Consider the following 17,607-nt stretch of genomic DNA (forward strand, 5'->3'; position numbering starts at 1 on the left):
TGGACCATCACCGTAAATTAGAAAAACAGAACAATTTATTAGTTTCTTGAAAGGAGTTGAGAAGTAGATACTACATTTTTTCAGAAAGAAAAACAGAACTAAAAATCTGTATGCGGTTAATGAGATAAAATAATGATCCGGGAGTTGTCTCAATCCTTCGTGTTTGTTTCCCACTCGCCTCCCTCAGGATCAGGGACAAAGGATGCCCACCTCAGTTGGGATCCTGACAGCCCCCTTTTCCAGTCCTCTCCCCTATCCAGGTCACCTGTTTCTGAGACCCCACCATCTCCTTAAGCCCAGCACTGTATTTTACGGAAATCTCCTGAAACCCGTTACCCTCTCTAAACTGCTCCCTCAGCCAACACACTTTTACAGAAACCACAAGGTTTGCTGGAGGCTGCTTCCGCACCTGACTTCTTCCCCCACCTTGGAGGAAGGAGGGAAAGTTTCTTCCTCCTGGCTGCCAGCGAACAGTGTCAGCATAGTGCATCATCGTCTTTCCCACTTCTCTCTTGGGAATCCCATATCACGTGATGATCCCTCTGTATTCTCCAGCGGTGCCATGGCTTACTCCTCAATTCACTGCTCCTCTCTTGTTTGGGGATGCCACCCGGGTTCAGCGTTCTTGCCTCCACCTCATCCCTTGCCAGCACCAGAGTTACTAGGGCCTCCACATTCATGCCTCATTAATGACATGATATCAGCTCCAGTAATAACTTCCCCCTGATGTCTCTTGTCTTCAAATGGCATGGCCACACCGCAGATGATGCCATTACCCAGGATGGCTCCACCTTGAAAGAAACAGATCTGAAATTCTCTGCCATGGTAACAGCCCTCTTTCTTTGCCCTTGCCCCGTGTACCATAACTCACTCTTAACCTGCTGAAATTGATTCCTTACATTCTCTAGGCCTTCATCCTCTCTGGGCTGTATTTCTCCCATTAACCACCTGCCTCTCACCTCACCTTTTCAACTTCATTCTCATGAAGGCTTATAATCCACCTCCCTGTAGAATCTCCCTCCCTGCCTTGCATTTTCCCCACTGAGGTACCCATTCCTGGGATGCTGAGTCATGCTGGAGAGAAGTGAAGAGCTGCTGTCAGAGTCATTCCAGACTCAGATTCTCCCATCATCTGCACCTTCAGGGCAGCTGTGGGGTCCTCTCACTCATCCCTGGTTAGTGCATTTTTTAATTCCTCATGATGTTATACTTTTCTCCAAGGATTTATACCTCCAGTAACACCTTTTCGCTGTAGATGTTCTTCCTGAGCACCTCATTGAAAATAAGACGTCATTAGCTATGAACTACTTTAGTGTTGATAGGCTTTTCATCAAATTCTGACTTTATTTTCCTTTTTCCTTATCTTTTCTAAGTTAGAGGAAGGACTCTTGTTTCCAGGGCTTACCCCATCACAATCAGGAAAACTTGTGAATACCATGCAGCATAAATACAAAAACAGCCACACTTAGGCACATCCTAATTAAACTGCTAAAAGGCAAAGACAAACATTCCATGTGGTTTCACAATCATGAAAGTTTCAAGGTGAAAAATAGTGCAAAAAGTTTTCCTCACTTCTCTGCAATGTCGTCTTCTGCAGAATTGTGTGAGGTGAAGTCCTGCGTTTTGTTTGTTTTTAGTTTGGTTTGCTTTGGTTTTGGTTGTCCTTAACTCCAAACGTGTTTCTCTAAGTCCTATGAAACTGATAAAAGCTTTGAGCTGCTGCACTTTGCCCAGCCTCTAGATCCCTTAGAGCTTCTGAATCAGTAATTTGCATAAAGAAAAGAAAAAGCACAGAGAATGGACTTTCTTCAATATTTCCTTCAGTTATCTAATATGTTTGTTTATAAGTGATCTGGATCCTAGAAAATTTGGTCAAAAACTATTTATGGAAATAAAATTTCTTTCAAATATATGTTGACTATCAAAACAATTAGATAGAAAGGTTAAACTACATATTCATTGGCTTTCATACACATAGGAAACTATATTGTGGTTTTGTCACCTTTTCCTGAACTTAAAGTGGTAACATTTTTATGTAAGTTTTCACCTTTACTTTTCAAATCAATTTTAGTCAATTATTCCTGTTCTATATTGTGCCAGAGCGAATGTAAGGGTATATACACCTGTATAGGAAAAAATGCAATAAAAGGAATACCTAGCAATTGCCAGATTTAACTAATAAATCAAATTAGGTTTTGAAACTTTTATCAGATTTCTTAGAAAGAAACAAATTATATTTCTATGTATATATGTGTGGGTATGTGTGTGTGCATAGTGTGGGTGAATATATAGACAGTGGCTAAAAATCATGGGCTCCAATAACCAACAGTTGTGCTTCTATCCCAGTTCAGCATTGCCTGAGTGGTGCCAATGAGCAAGTTTCCATTTTGCTCCTTTTTATAATTTCTGTCTCTTTATTTGTATTCTCTATGTGGTGAGACACCCTTCTTATACTTTCCTTTAATTGTTTAGAGGGCTTTTTTTTTCTTTTTCTAATTTTTTAAACATATTTGCAACAGCTGATTTAAAGTCTTTGGTAAATCCAGTGTCTGGGCTTGCTCAAAGACAATTTCTGTCAATTATTTTTTTCATATATATGAACATTAAAGTTACGCTTTCATGTTTCCTTGAATGTATCAGAATTTTTTTGTTGAAAACTGGACATTTTTAATTATATAATCTGGCAACTCTGGAAATCAGATACACACTCCCCCAAGGATTACTGTAGTCACTGTTTGTCATTGTGATGCTGTAGTCACTGTTTATTGTTGATGTACAGGGATAATAACAACCCTTACTTCATAAGATTATAAGTATTTGAAAAATATAAAAGCATGCAGAGTATTCCAGGAACATATAAGTATTCACTCAATATAAGCTGTTACAATTATGAGCAGAATCAAATGTGGAGGGACATACATAACAGTGTTAACAGTAATTGTCCTTGGGTAGATAGAATTATGGATATATATTTTTAGCTCTATATATTTTGGGTATTCTATGATGATGCATTTGTAACAAAAAAAGGGAAATATAAAAATATAACAGAGATAAAATCTGTCAGTTTTCAAAAGTTTGCATTTTTCTCTCTAACTTATTAAATAAAATATTTAAAGCCAATGATGCCCCCTCTGCCTATATAGTAATATTTTTATGTTTGATTGGAAAGTACAAGGAATAAAAGACATAGATCACCTTCAGTAATTTAAAATTCTTCAACAATCACATTTCCTTCTCTTGTACTTATTAAATGACATTCAGGTAGGGATCAGGGATGTGTGCCTGGTTTCCCATGAGCAGCAGAGAGCTGTACATCATTTTGTGTTGGTATCCTGGGGAGGGAGCCAGCTTCAGGTTGTGGTTGTGTATGCACCTTGGGAGAAGTGACCCACTTCACTGGACCCTAGTCTCACTAGAGACCCCCTCACTCTCTAGTCACAGTTTGTGACATTGAGTGGACCACGTAGCCTATGGGTGTCTTGGTTTTAATCAGCATTATTAAGTGCTAAAACATGAGTGGTATCCTCCATCCTCCAATTTTTGGTTCTATGGACTTTTCTTCTTTGGATCATGGAAGCTTTGCACCATTTGGAGGAGAGAGATTGGGTGGGGAAGGTCCCCAGATTAACTGAGGTTGAAGATGAGTTAACTGATTCAAATATATAAAAGTGAGCTATTTCCTGTACATCTGAGTTTGCGGACTCAGTTGTGAGTGTTGTGGAGTCTTACATTATCATAACTCTCATTGTACATTTAAGTTGATTTCATGAAAAATTATTAAAGATGTATATAATTTTTGAAGATTATTTTCTGTTGCAATTATAATTATTAGGACTAAGACAAAGAATAAACTATGACTGGGAGGATTTATTTCTGCCCCTATTATTGCTTTGACCAAATTGCCACATAGAGCAACTTGCTGCTAACAAATCTGATTTAAATTAAAACATATTTAACTAGATGATGTGCCACCTGTTTCTTCTTATGCACCCATTTACCAGTTTGTTCCCACCTTCTCCCTGCCATCTTGAGGTATCTACTCTCCACTCATCTCTTTGTAGAGTCTTAGATGAAGAGTCACCACATCAGGGCTGTCTTCTCCTGCTCCTGCAATGCTTGTATGCCTGAATTATCATAAAAGGAAAGAAAACATGTCTGCTTATAAATAGCTTTGTGACACGGTCAGAATCATTTGTCCCATCACAAATTACTGATGAATATGACCAAGCCCACACCCACTAAGATTTTTTAAATCATATTACAGCAAAGGTTTCTCGCTGTTCTCTAGCAAGACTTATTTTCATAATACCAGCAGCAGTTTTTCAAAATATAAATTAGGATTTATCAATAGCAGCTCTACTGATGTTTGGGGCTAGATAATTCTATATAGTTGGCTGGGCACTCTCCTGTGAACTGGAAGATGTTTTGCCTAGTAGATCACAGTAACAACCCACCCTCCAGTTGTGACAACCAAAAATGCGTGGAGACATTGCAAAATGTACCCAGGGAGATAAAATCACGCCTAGTTAAAAACCATAATAGAGGTGAGCACTTCCTGTTCCTGTACATTGTACATAGGACAATTTTACAGAGGATTATCTTTGAATTTTATTTCCTCTGTGATTCTTTCAGTAACTACAATCTTAAGAGCTTTGAATTCCCAAAACGATGTTTATCGCACTATTCTCACTGTGATTTGCAAAGGTGAGGTGAGAACTTCAAATCTTTCCACAAGGAAATTTATGCAAAACAGATTGAGAGAAAAGCAATTTCAGATTTTATTTTCATATCTACTATGAAAAAATCAATCAAGTATATCCTCCTTAAACGAAACCGGTTCAGATATTATTTTAAGAACAATTTCTGCTTGTAGTAAACATTTATGGAGATGCAGTGGGTGCAAGCAATCATTTCTGCTATTCTTCACACACTCTGGGCTCAAGGAAACACTTTTTTTTTTTTTTCGGTACGCGGGCCTCTCACTGCTGTGGCCTCTCCCGCTGCGGAGCACAGGCTCCGGACGCACAGGCTCAGCGGCCATGGCTCACGGACCCAGCCGCTCTGCGGCATGCGGGATCTTCCCGGACCGGGGCACGAACCCGTGTCCCCTGCATCGGCAGGCAGACTCTCAACCACTGCGCCACCAGGGAAGTCCAAGGAAACACTTTAAGTGGAAAATTACACTATATATTTCAAATACGTCCAGACAGAAATTTTAAGTTACATTTCACATTTTATTTTATTTAGAACAAATAAAGCAGATTCTAAGTAGAAGATTTAGATACACAAGCATCATGTGAAACCATCCAGGTTCCAGAATATAGACCTCTATAACTGCAAAGGAAGTTTCAGAAAAACAAGAAGCAAGAAAGCAAATTTTTTCAACCCGCTCACCTTCTGAACTGAGAAAAAGATGTAAACAATTACTGGAATTCTTCAAAAGTTCAACGTTTCATTACTTGGTGTTTTGGGTGTTTTGTGGGGCCTTTCTATTGAGATTTATTTTGTCTTTTTGATCAACTGAAGATTTCCACACAAGGTTTGTTTCAATGGATGTATTTACTATCTTCATTGTGGTGATGATTTCACAATGTCTACATATGTCCAAACTCATCAAACTGTATACATTAAATATGTACAGTTTTTTGGTATATACATTATACCTCAATTAAAGCTGTTAAAAAACAAAGAGGAAAACCTTTTTTATGCAAGGAGGAACAAAATACGGTGTGCTGGGCAGAGGGTCAGTATAATAGGACTTAATAAATCAATCATCAACATGACCAGGTACCAACCCCTTGTAAATTAAAAACCTGGTTGACTTTCCTTACCTCCCATCTCCTCTGGAAATATTTGTGAAAATTGTTTGCGACGTCACAGAATCATCACAAAGCTTGTTGGTCCCATCCGGGCCTCACCCAAGAGTCCTTCGGATCTGCTCACACAGGAGCGTGTTATGGGGTTTACCCACGAGGTCCTCTGCAGCTTCACTCTGATGAATGTGCTTCTTAAAGGTTTACAAAGATCTTTAAGTAGCAAGCACATCTGGGGAGACAGAGGCCACTGGGGCTACACAAAGAAAAATGCCGCTAAATTGTTTCCTAAATGGCCGGATTTATCTCAATGCTCGCTTACAATGGAATGAGACAAACCATTTACATAAAGCTTAAGTACAAAAAATATAATACAATTTTTACTGTACATAATCAGGATTCTCTTATTTTGTCCCCAAAATGTTGGCAGATAGAGATGAAGAGGGGCTGGTATGGAAGGAAGCTTGTTGGCAATACTCAGGATCATCCTTCATGAATTTATTATTCATAAAAGATGCAGAGGTTTGGGTTATAGAACCTGGCAACTCGCCAAGAGCAGGGAGTGAGCGGGACACTTTCATTTCTGGGACACCACCTCATTTTACCTTATAAATATGTTTGTTTTCCTCTGAGTTGAGGCTGGGAGCCGGTGAGAGTTGGTTTCCGCTGACTGACTGGGAGACACCTGCCCACGCTTTCCCTGAACTTCCGGCATTGATCCAGGGCAGCGGGCGATGGGCTCCCTGCCTGCACTGCTACAGCTGGTGTCTTAAACTGATTTTGAAAACAACGTATCTGTCTGGTGTCATCAGACAACTTTCTTAGATATAGACCTGGACAGCTCTCAAGCGAGCATTTAAGACCAGTAAGTTGATGAGCAGAAAAGATGAAAGTGAAGACCACTGGAAATCTGTATTACACATTTCTAACCACCAAGTTTCCGATGACTGTAATAATTAAGATCGTAAGAACTGAGAAACTGAACGGTGCATCCAATGACCCAGTGAGGAAATACCCGGCAAAACAGGAGCATTCCAACAGGACAACCAAAATTCCATTTTCTCCTTCAGCTGAAGGGATGCTCACTGTTGTGGCCTCTCCCGTTGCGGAGCACAGGCTCCGGACGCGCAGGCTCAGCGGCCATGGCTCACGGGCCCAGCCGCTCTGCGGCATGTGGGATCTTCCCAGACCGGGGCACGAACCCACGTGCCCCGCATCGGCAGGCGGACTCTCAACCACTGCGCCACCAGGGAAGCCCTGATATCAACATTTTTCATGGGTAATAAGCTTGATTTTTTTCAATGGCAGAGCTAATATGATCTTTAGAAAAGGCTGTATATGAGGTGATTTTTGCTAGGAACTATACAATTGGTGTCAGGTTCTGAATTAGGTTTAATGGGGGTCTAAGTCACTTTGCTATGGGAACTATTTTCAAGAAGATAACAGGTCTCTATTCCTGTTGATTCTGATACCAAATTTTTGATAATAAACTATATTAAAGTTGAATCAAACCTTGTTCCATCTGCTAAAAAAATGTATAATTCACCTTTAATGTAAGTCCATTTTAAAAAGGGCATGGAGGGAATTCCCTGGTGGTCCAGTGATTAGGACTCTGCACTTTCACTGCCGAGGGTCTGGGTTCAATCCCTGGTCAGGGAACTAATAAAAAAATTTAAAAGAGCATGGAATACAGTCATTTAAAAAAATCACTGCCGACACTTCAGCATTGCGGAGAGGCAATCAGGCAGGGATAATATATCTCATTCATCGTTTTTCAATATCCAAAAGAGAAAAGAAGCAAAGATCAGAGCAATATATTTTCTTTGGATTTGTAATTTCAAAACAAATAATGCATGCCTTGGTTCTGTCTTTATTGAGTTACAACACATCCTTCAGTCAATTATCAATCAATTATTATGAGTGATCTCAATAGGGGAGAACAGCAGAAATAAATTCCAAACTAGTGCCCAGGCTGCACATATTTTATCCTACATGGTAATGCACTGTGCAATATTTGGTATTCCCTTTTGTGCATTTCTCAGGTCAAAGTAAATATTACTGTACGTTCTCTCATTTCACAATCACTGATCAGAGAAGCAAGGGAGTCAGAATGGCTTTCTGGCGTCTGCTATAGATAATTCACAGGTGGGTAATCAAATATTAATCAATATTAGCTACGCCGTGTCAACAGAATCTCCAAATACACTGTGTCAACAGAATCTCCAAATACACTGTGGATGAACGGATGCCCTGGACATGATTGATGCAATCACCTTGAAAAGAATAGCAAGAATTTGGATATGAGTTGAGTTAAGAGCATCATTTGAATACTCTATTTATGTGGAAATTTACTACTGAGGCAGTGGTACTTGAACAGGAGCCCCACACGTGCAGGGTGGTTACTTCTGAGGCCCACATAGTTGAGTTCATTGTATTTGCTCATGGTAGCTGTTGTCTGCTGTTATGTGGCCGTCTTTTGATAGACAAAGGCTGAATTCGGATATAAGCAATGGAGGTACTTCCAATACCGCACACATGAGAAAAAAAAACAACCACGAAGACTCCCTAGGCCTAAAGAAAGTTGATGCCCACGGAGCAAAGTCAATGCTGAAAGTGGTTTGACGGTGTTGGGGTAATGGACATGATTGACTCTAAAAGTGAGGGAAATCCCATAAAGGGGCACTGGGATATTTTTAAATTCAGACACTAAGGAGGCTGCACCTCCAATGTGTATTAAGGACGTGTTTACACAAAATGACTAGCTGAACGCAGACCTGATACATTTTTTAATAAAATCTCCTTTGATCTGTGGTTACACAAACAGCATCCCTTCAGGTAGCCCCTGGGATTCCCCTGCTGAGACTTTGTCCATAACTTGAAAGGCATCTGACTCACGAACTCTACCAAAGTCTCCAGTGGGAACTCTCACCACGCAGGCTTTGATTCTCATTAATTTCACCCTTTTGCAAATAAATAAGGAAATAGAGGCACCTTCGCCTGCACTCTGGGCAGTTGATCCCGCAAGATCCAGGGATCAGCCCACAGGACTGCGCAAGCGGATCGTGGGTCCCCACCTGGGACTGTCCAGGACACTCGGCTGAGAGGGACCAGGTCCCCTTCTTTTCAAGGTCACCTTCTCCCACATTCACTTCCTTTCTCTTTGCATCACTGGTGAGTCAATGGGGCCAGACACGTGGCTCATGCCGTTCCCATGGGCTGAACCCTCCTGGGGACAGAGGCTTCTTCACAGCAGGGGGCCCTCACGTCCACTCACCCTTTACTCCTCTCAGTTCCTTTAAAATCTCTGCCCACCCTTGACACACACAGGGAACCCTCTTTTTTCCCAGTATTAATGCCGATTCTAGTCAGAATCTATAGGCTTAGTGAAATGTCTCTGAAGGAGCAGGGAAGTTCAGAACCTCCCATAAGCATCCAGGGGCAGCAGCACAGAAACATGCCTAAAGCGAGTCAGACAACTGGGTAAGGAAACACCCAAGTCTGGGGATGCTGGGTCTTCACGCAACAGAGGCTGATCCTGTGCCCCCCAGAGCACCTCAGAATTCACAGGAGTCCATCTCATTCAGGGTGACAAAGCCCTCAGTGCCATCAAAGCCATCATCTTCAGAGCTATTTGGGGAAGGCCACCCGCTATGCAGTGAGCAGGGACCCTGTGGCACTGCAGGGTTGATTTTGGATATTAGAGAAAGCACTGAACACTGAGAATCACTTCCGAAGAATTTCAGTGTGAGACTAAAGCCAGTTTCCTAATGAAAACAAGCCAAACTTCAACTGTATCCAGAAATAACCCTAGAAATTAAACTGTGATTAATGTTGCCGTCTAGTTCCTTTAGCACGATTAAGTTGCTTAGTGCAGCTTATTCAGCTCTAATTGTGCTTCTTATGGTGGAAAAAGAAAAAAGAGTGAAAAAGTCACACAGAAATTGAAGATGTGACCCGTGTTGGCAGGAGTCCCAACCATCGTAGCCTAAGGAAGAGCTGCTGTGTGGAGGAGGTCCCAGCAGAAGTGTAGACACCACCATGAAAGCCCACCGCATGGCGGCTTCATGGGGGGGTGTGGAGGGGAGGCAGCAACAGTCGAACAGTGACGGGAAAGCAGAGAGTCCACGGGAGGCTAAAATGCTTGGACTACAGCTAACACTATTCTAAACCAGTTGTTCTTCTATTAAGTAATCATTCAAAATGATAACACCCACATACCACCACGCACCGACTGGGACGGCTAAACTCCAAAAACTCGGCAATACCAATTACCAGCGAGAATGTAGAGCAAGAGGAACTCTCCCTCATTGCTAGCGGATGCAGCCATTCAGCCACTTCAGAAGACAGTTTAGCAGAGTTTACAAACCTACCGGATCCTGATTTAATCAGAGAGGACCAAGGGGGAAAAGAGCACACTGGTTGGAAGGAACTTTAATTACAAAGGGAAATGACATGGGTAGAATGGGGGAGGGAGAGAGCAAATCATTTCCTAAGACATTATTGTCTCCTATTTATAGATGGAGAAATGGAGACTCAGAGGGTATGAGCCACTTTCTCAAGGTTACATGGGTCACTTGTGCCCAGGGTTAATGTCCCTTGCCCCCTTATTCCTGGGGGCTAGGAGACTAGCCTACTACACAGAATGTCTGGTTTCAACACTAGTGGCTTAATAGTCCACTGCAGAAGAAAAAAGAACAAAATGCACCACCTCAATTGCCTTACAGGGTGCAGAGGACCTTTGCTGCACTTGAAAAGGATTCGAAGGTGGAGCTGTAAACAATGCAAACGTTGTCTCGGGGCGCCATCTAGGGGACAATTCGTGAAGTGACACTCTTTTCCTCAGATGAAGACGGCAGGTCTTCAGTTCTTGCTTTTCCCGTGTTCCTTTGGAATCTGTGTACCCAAGGCGACGTGCCACGGTTTCACAAGCAAAGTTAACAAGGCAGTTCATCATCAGGGGGGTCCTTTACCTTGCCCCCCACCCTGTCACCTGCGTCACCACCACTGAGCTTTGCCGGCAGCCCTCAGGGTCCACCTGCCTTCTCTGCTCACCTGGCTGAGGGGGGGTTGCTGATCCCTTGCCTTGATGGCGTCCACCGAGTCACACGTGTCCAGCTTGCTGACGTGGTTAGTTTTGTGGCGCTGCGAAGGGCGGTTGCGACGGGCTGGCCTGGCAGTTGGGGCGCCGCCGGTTTCTCTGGCAGTAGGCTTAGCCCGAGGATGGGCGGCCATCACGTGGACCACAGGTTCAAAACAACGTCAGTTCCTCTTCCCGACGTTTTCCTTTTCCCCTGCGCCCTCTCTTCCTTTCCTGAACAATTCAGTCCTCAGTGCAGAGCCAGGTAGGCGCGTGAGATGGCATCAGGGAGCGGTGGGACCCAGCAGGTGGCCGGCATCCCGGCCTGGGTAGGGGGGGGATGCCATCCACGAGGGGGGTGGCCCCGCTCGGGAGGTGGGCCCTGCTGCGCACACCGTGGACCCGGGGTGGCGTCACCAGGTGCAGAGCGAGGCCCCTGGGGAGAGCCTGCAGGTTTGTCCCCTGCGCTCAGGTCCCCGGCGTGTTTGCACCCTCATCACCCGGGATCCTCCCAAGCACTCTCTGAGCCACCTTCGCCTCACCTGCTATCTGCAGCACAGGTGAAATATGTCTCATCTGGCCCTAAATCCGGGGCTTCTCCCTCTAAGCTGAGCCTCTTCGATGCTCCTGGAACCCGAGGTCCTGCCTGAGAGGTGGATTCGCTCCCCGAGGTGGACGGTTCTCTGCAGCTGTAACCTGCACGGAGACTCCAAACAGACAGGCTCCTCTTCAGCACCGGCAGCTGGATAATCCAGGACGTTACTAGAACATTCCACCAATATCGCCCACTTCCTGACATCCACCTCAGCTTTTCACTTCTCTATTATTTGGTCACTGGCGTAAGAAAGTGAAAGGAATCCATGAACCTTTGGCCTTTCCTGATTTTGTCTGAAGCCTCCAGGGCTGGACAGCTCCTAACCTGGGACGGTTGGATAAAGCATCCAGGGGTCATTCCACCAGCAACGCTAGAAGCTTCCACTCTAACCCTGAAGCTGCCCTCAAGATAAGCAAGAGTGATTTCACACCTGTTGTCATCTCTCGATACTTTGGCCGTTTGGACTCCCCAGAGTTAATGTCATGTACAGATAAAAGTGCTTCTGCTGCACTAACATATGATAACACGTGGAAGATGTATGACTCTCTCCATATGCAGATATTTTGTCATTAGTCAAATGAATCATTCCTGCAGGTGCCTGGGGAAGTCTGGGGCCAGCTGACATCTTTATGATGATTGTGTAATCTTTGTGCCTCATGCAACTAAAAATAGCTAAGTTGGAACAATTCCATAGGCCTACATTTTTTCTGCATAAGTGAAAAATGTGCCTATTAAGTCTCTCGAATCTGCTTAGCATGGCTCTTTGCTTTAAATGTGCTTTATGCTGTTATTGGTCAGTAAGCTGGCCTGGAGACCCCACAGTTCGTTAGGTGGCTGACTTTCTGTGCAAAGTCTAACTGATTTCTCAGCAAACAAAAGAAAGAAGTCTGTATTGTCTCCCTAAGCATCCTATAGCATTGCTGTTAGCTAACTGCTTGTGTTTACCTGCCAGTCCTAAAATGAGATCCATCCAAACTCTTACCTGTCTCCTTGCTGATGTGTTAACATGAGCAGCCTAAAGAGTTAGAACATCATTTCTGAGGATTATAGAGTAATTAACGTTTCTGTGCGTTCAATCAATATCCCCACGAGGCATGCTTCTGGGCTCTATCACCAGTTGGTAAGTTTGGCTCAGACACAAGGAAGCAGCATTTCAGTACAGGCATGAGCTTTGCCCCACGTTGTCCTGGATGCTCAATGCCCTTCAAGGACTCCTGTATCCTAACCCAAGAGGGCCAGCTGGGGGAATATCTGCTGCCCTCCTATCCAGGTGTGTTTGTGACATAGACAAGTACTTTAGTGGCTTATGGATGGCACAGACAGAAAAGTTCAAATCTGTAGTTGATGTGAACCTGAGAATGTGGTTTTTTATCATCCAGTATTGTAGAAAGTTTAAAGGATGCAAGTGAAAGCTCATACCTTATTATAATTGAGTCACCCCGAAGGCTGGACGCTTATATTGATTGCCATGGATCTGCAAAGCAAATGTACATAAATGCTTCAACCCCATTTTACTCTTGGGAAATTTAAATCTAGGTATCAATTATTTAATAATGGAATATGTATAATTAATGTTCAAGGTGTTGGGCGGTCTATGCAGTGTCTTCAGCCTGTTAATCTTGACCACCGGAAGAAGAAACAGTTTATAAAAAGAGGGGAGGAGACATGATCAGAGACTATCAGAAAGTAAGTAGACAGTTGAAGAAAAAACTGACCTACCTTTTCTACATAGTGGATCTTGCTACCGATACCTCTGGAAGAACAAAGTTTATAGAACAATGATGATTTTAAAGCTTCTCTGTAAACAGACCTATTTTTATTTTTACATGACTGGTGGTTCTAGAAGCTTGTTTTATGACAAAATTGCAATCTGTAGGTGCTGATGTTTTCTCCATAGGGTTTTATATTTGTTGTCTACACAGCTGTTTTTGGAGGAGGGGCAGGAAGTTGCCTAGTGCTGCACCTTGTGCTGAAGCCATGGCACCAGCCTCAGCAAGACCCCCAAATTTTGTACTCAATTTCTGGTAAAATGCATGTTTCCAGCTATGGAACCCTAGACAGGGCTTGCCTGTGGTCCATAGTGTTACTGCCTCAGATTTTTTGTTTCATCAAAGCCAGTGCTGTCCCACTCCCTGGAGAGGGGTATCAGTCCATGAGCTTGTCCACATGCACCTGGAAATCAGCAGACCACCACTAGTCATTAGATAAATGCAAATTAAAAGCACAATGAGAAAATGAATCTAGTCACAGCCCTCACACCCTTCACAAAAATTAACTCAAAATGGATCACAGACTTAAATGTAAAACATAAAACTATAAAACTTCTAGAAGAAAACATAGGAGAAACTTAGATGACCTTGGGTATGGCAATGACTTTTTAGATGCAACACCAAAGACATGATCCATGAAAGAAATCGTTGATAACTGGGACTTCATGGAAATTGAAAACTTTTGCTCTGCAAAAGACAGTATCAAGTGAATTAAAAGACAAGCCACAGGCTAGGAGAGGATATTTGCAAAAGATACATCCGATAAAGAACTGTTATCTAAAATATACAAAGAACTTTTAAAACTCAACAATTAAAAAAAAACAAGTTAATTAAAAAATGGTCCAAAGACCTTAACAGACACCCCACCAGAGAAGATGCAGATGGCAAATAAGTATATGAAATTATGCTCCAAATCACGTACCATCAGAGAAATGCAGATTAAAACAACGAGATACCACTACACACCCATTAGAGTGGCCAAAATCCAGAACACTGACAACACCAAAAGCTGACAAGGATGTGGAGCAACAGGAACTCTCATTTATGGCTGGTGGGAATGCAGAATGGTACAGCCACTTTGGAAGACTGTCTGGCAGTGTCTTACAAGACTAAACATACTCTAACCATATGATCCAGAAATTCTGCTTGTTGGTATTTACCCAAACGATTTTAAAACTTATATCCACACAAAAACTGGCACATGGATGTTTATAACAGCTTTCTTCACAATTGCCAAAACTTGGAAGCAACCAAGATGTCTTTCAATGGGTGAATAGATAAATAAACTGTGGTACATCTGGACAATGGAATATTATTCAGTGTTAAAAAGAAATGAAAAAAAAAGAAATGAGGTTGAACCTTCAAGATGGCAGAAGAGTAAGACATGGAGATCACCTTCCTCCCCATAAATACATCAGAAATATGTCTATATGTGGAACAGCTCCTACAGAACAGCTACTGAACGCTGGAAGAAGACTTCAGACTTCCCAAAAGGCAAGAAACCCCACGTACCTGGGTAGGGCAAAAGAAAAAAGAAAAAACAGAGAAAAAAGAATAGGGATGTGATCAGCACCAGTGGGAGGGAGCTGTGAAGGAGGAAAGGTTTCCACACACCAGGAAGCCCCTTCGCGGGTGGAGACTGTGTGTGGTGGAGGGGGGAAACTTTGGAGCCGCGGAGGAGAGTGCAGCCACAGGGGTGCAGAGGGCAAAGTGGAGAGATTCCCGCACAGAGGATCGGTGCGGACTGGCCCAAGAGCCTTGTCTGCTCACCCGCCAGGACGGGCGGGGTCTGGGAGCTAAGGCTCGGGCTTCGGTCGGAGTGCAGGGAGAGGACTGGGGTTGGCGGCATGAACACAGCCGGAAGGGGATGAGTGCACCACAGCTAGCTGGGAGGGAGTCCAGGAAAAAGTCTGGACCTGCTTAAGAGGCAAGAAACCACTGTTTTGGGGTGTGCAAGGAGAGGGGACTCAGAGCACTGCCTACACAAGCTCCAGAGACAGGCACGAGCTGCGGCTATCACCGCGGACCCCAGAGACGGGTATGAGATGCTAAGGCTGATGCTGCCGCCACCAAGAAGCCAATGTACGAGCCCAGGTCACTACGCACACCTCCTCTCCTAGGAGACTGTGCAGCCCACCTCTGCCAGGGTCCTGTGATCCAGAGACAACTTCCCCTGGAGAACACATGGCATGCCTCAGGCTGGTGCAATGTCATGACAGCCTCTGCTGCCGCAGGCTTGCCCCACATTCCGTACCCCAGCCTGAGTGAGCCAGAGCCCCCGAATCAGCCACTCCTTTAACCCCATCCTGTCTGAGTGAGAAACAGATACCCTCAGGTGACCTACATGCAGAGGCGGAGCCAATTCAAAGCTGAACCCCAGGAGCTATGTGAACAAAGAAGAGAAAGGGAAATCTCTCCCAGCAGCCTCAGGAGCAGTGGATTAAACCTCCACAGTCAACTTGTACCCTGCATCTGTGAAATACCTGAATAGACAACAAACTATCCCAAATTGAGGAGGTGGAATTTGGGAGCAACTATATATATTTCCTTTTTCTCTTTTTGTGAGTGTGTATGTGTATGCTTCTTTGTGTGATTTTGTCTGTATAGCTTTGCTTTTACCATTTGTCCTAGGGCTCTGTCTGTCCGTTTTTGTTGTTTGCTTTTTTTGTTTTTTTTTTTTTTGTTTTTTTTTTTGTATAGTTTTTAGCTTTTGTTATCCTTGGTAGATTTGTTTTTTGGTTTGGTTGCTCTCTTCTTTCCTTCATTTTTTATTTCTTACTACTTTTTAACTTTTAAAAATTATTTTTTATTTTAATAACTTTATTTTACCTTATTTTTGTTCTTCCTCTCTTCCTTCCTTCCTCCCTCCCTCTCTCTTTCTCTCTCTCTCTCTCTCTCTCTCTCTCTCCCCCTTCCTTCCATCCTTCCTTCCTTCCTTCCTTCCTTCCTTCCTTCCTTTCTTTCTCCCTTTTCTTCTGAGCTGTGTACATGACAGGGTCTTGGTGCTCCAGCAGGGTGTCAGGCCTAAGCTTCTGATGTGGGAGAGCCAAGTTCAGGGCATTTGTCCATCAGAGACCACCCAGCTCCATGTAATATCAAATGACGAAAGCTCTCCCAGAGATCTCCATCTCAATGCTAAGACCCAGCTCCACTCAATGACCAGCAAGCTACAATGCGGGACACCCTATGCCAAACAACTAGCAAGACAGAAACACAACCCCACCCGTTAGCAGAAAGGCTACCTAAAATCATAATAAGGTCACAGACACCCCAAAACACACAACCAGACACGGTCCTGCCCACAAGAAAGACAAGATCTAGCCTCACCCACCAGAACACAGGCACCAGTTCCCTCCACCAGGAAGCCTACACAACCCACTGAACCAAACTTACCCACTGGGGGTAGACACCAAAATCAAGGGGAACTATGAACCTGCCTCCTGTGAAAAGGAGACCCCAAACACAGTAAGTTCAGCAAAATGAGAAGACAGAGAAACACACAGTAGATGAAGGAGCAAGGTAAAAACCACTGGACCAAACAAATGAAGAGGAAATAGGCAGTCTACCTGAAAAAGAATTCAGAGTAATGATAGTAAAGATGATCCAAAATCTTGGAAATAGAATGGAGAAAATATAAGAAACTTTTAAAAAGGACCTAGAAGAACTAAAGAGCAAACAAAGAATGATGAACAACACAATAAATGAAATTAAAAATTCTCTAGAAGGAATTGATAGTAGAATAACTGAGGCAGAAAAACGGATAAGTAACCAGGAAGATAAAATAGTGGAAATAACTATTGCAGAGCGGAATAAAGAAAAAAGAATGAAAAGAATTGAGTACAGTCTCAGAGACCTCTGGGACAACATTAAAAGCACCAACAGTCGAATTATATAAGTCCCAAAAGAAGAGAAAAAGAAAGTGACTGAGAAAATATTTGAAGAGATTACGGTTGAAAACATCCCCAATATGAGAAAGGAAATAGTTAATCAAGTCCAGGAACTGCAGAGAGTCCCATATAGGATAAATCCAAGGAGAAACATGCCAAGACACATATTAATCAAACTATCAAAAATTAAATACAAAGAAAAAATATTAAAAGCAGCAAGAGAAAAACAACAAAAAACATACAAGGGAATCCACATAAGGTTAACAGCTGATCTTTCAGCAGAAACTCTGCAAAAAGGAAGTGGCAGGACATATTTAAAGTGATGAAAGGGAAAAACCTACAACCAAGATTACTCTACACTGGAAGGATCTCATTCAGATTCAATAGAGAAATTAAAACCTTTACAGACAAGCAAAAGCTAAGAGAATTCAACACCACCAAACCAGCTTTACAACAAATGCTAAAG

The sequence above is a fragment of the Orcinus orca genome, chromosome 3 (assembly GCF_937001465.1).
Source record: "Orcinus orca chromosome 3, mOrcOrc1.1, whole genome shotgun sequence".
Classification (NCBI taxonomy): Eukaryota; Metazoa; Chordata; class Mammalia; order Artiodactyla; family Delphinidae; genus Orcinus; species Orcinus orca.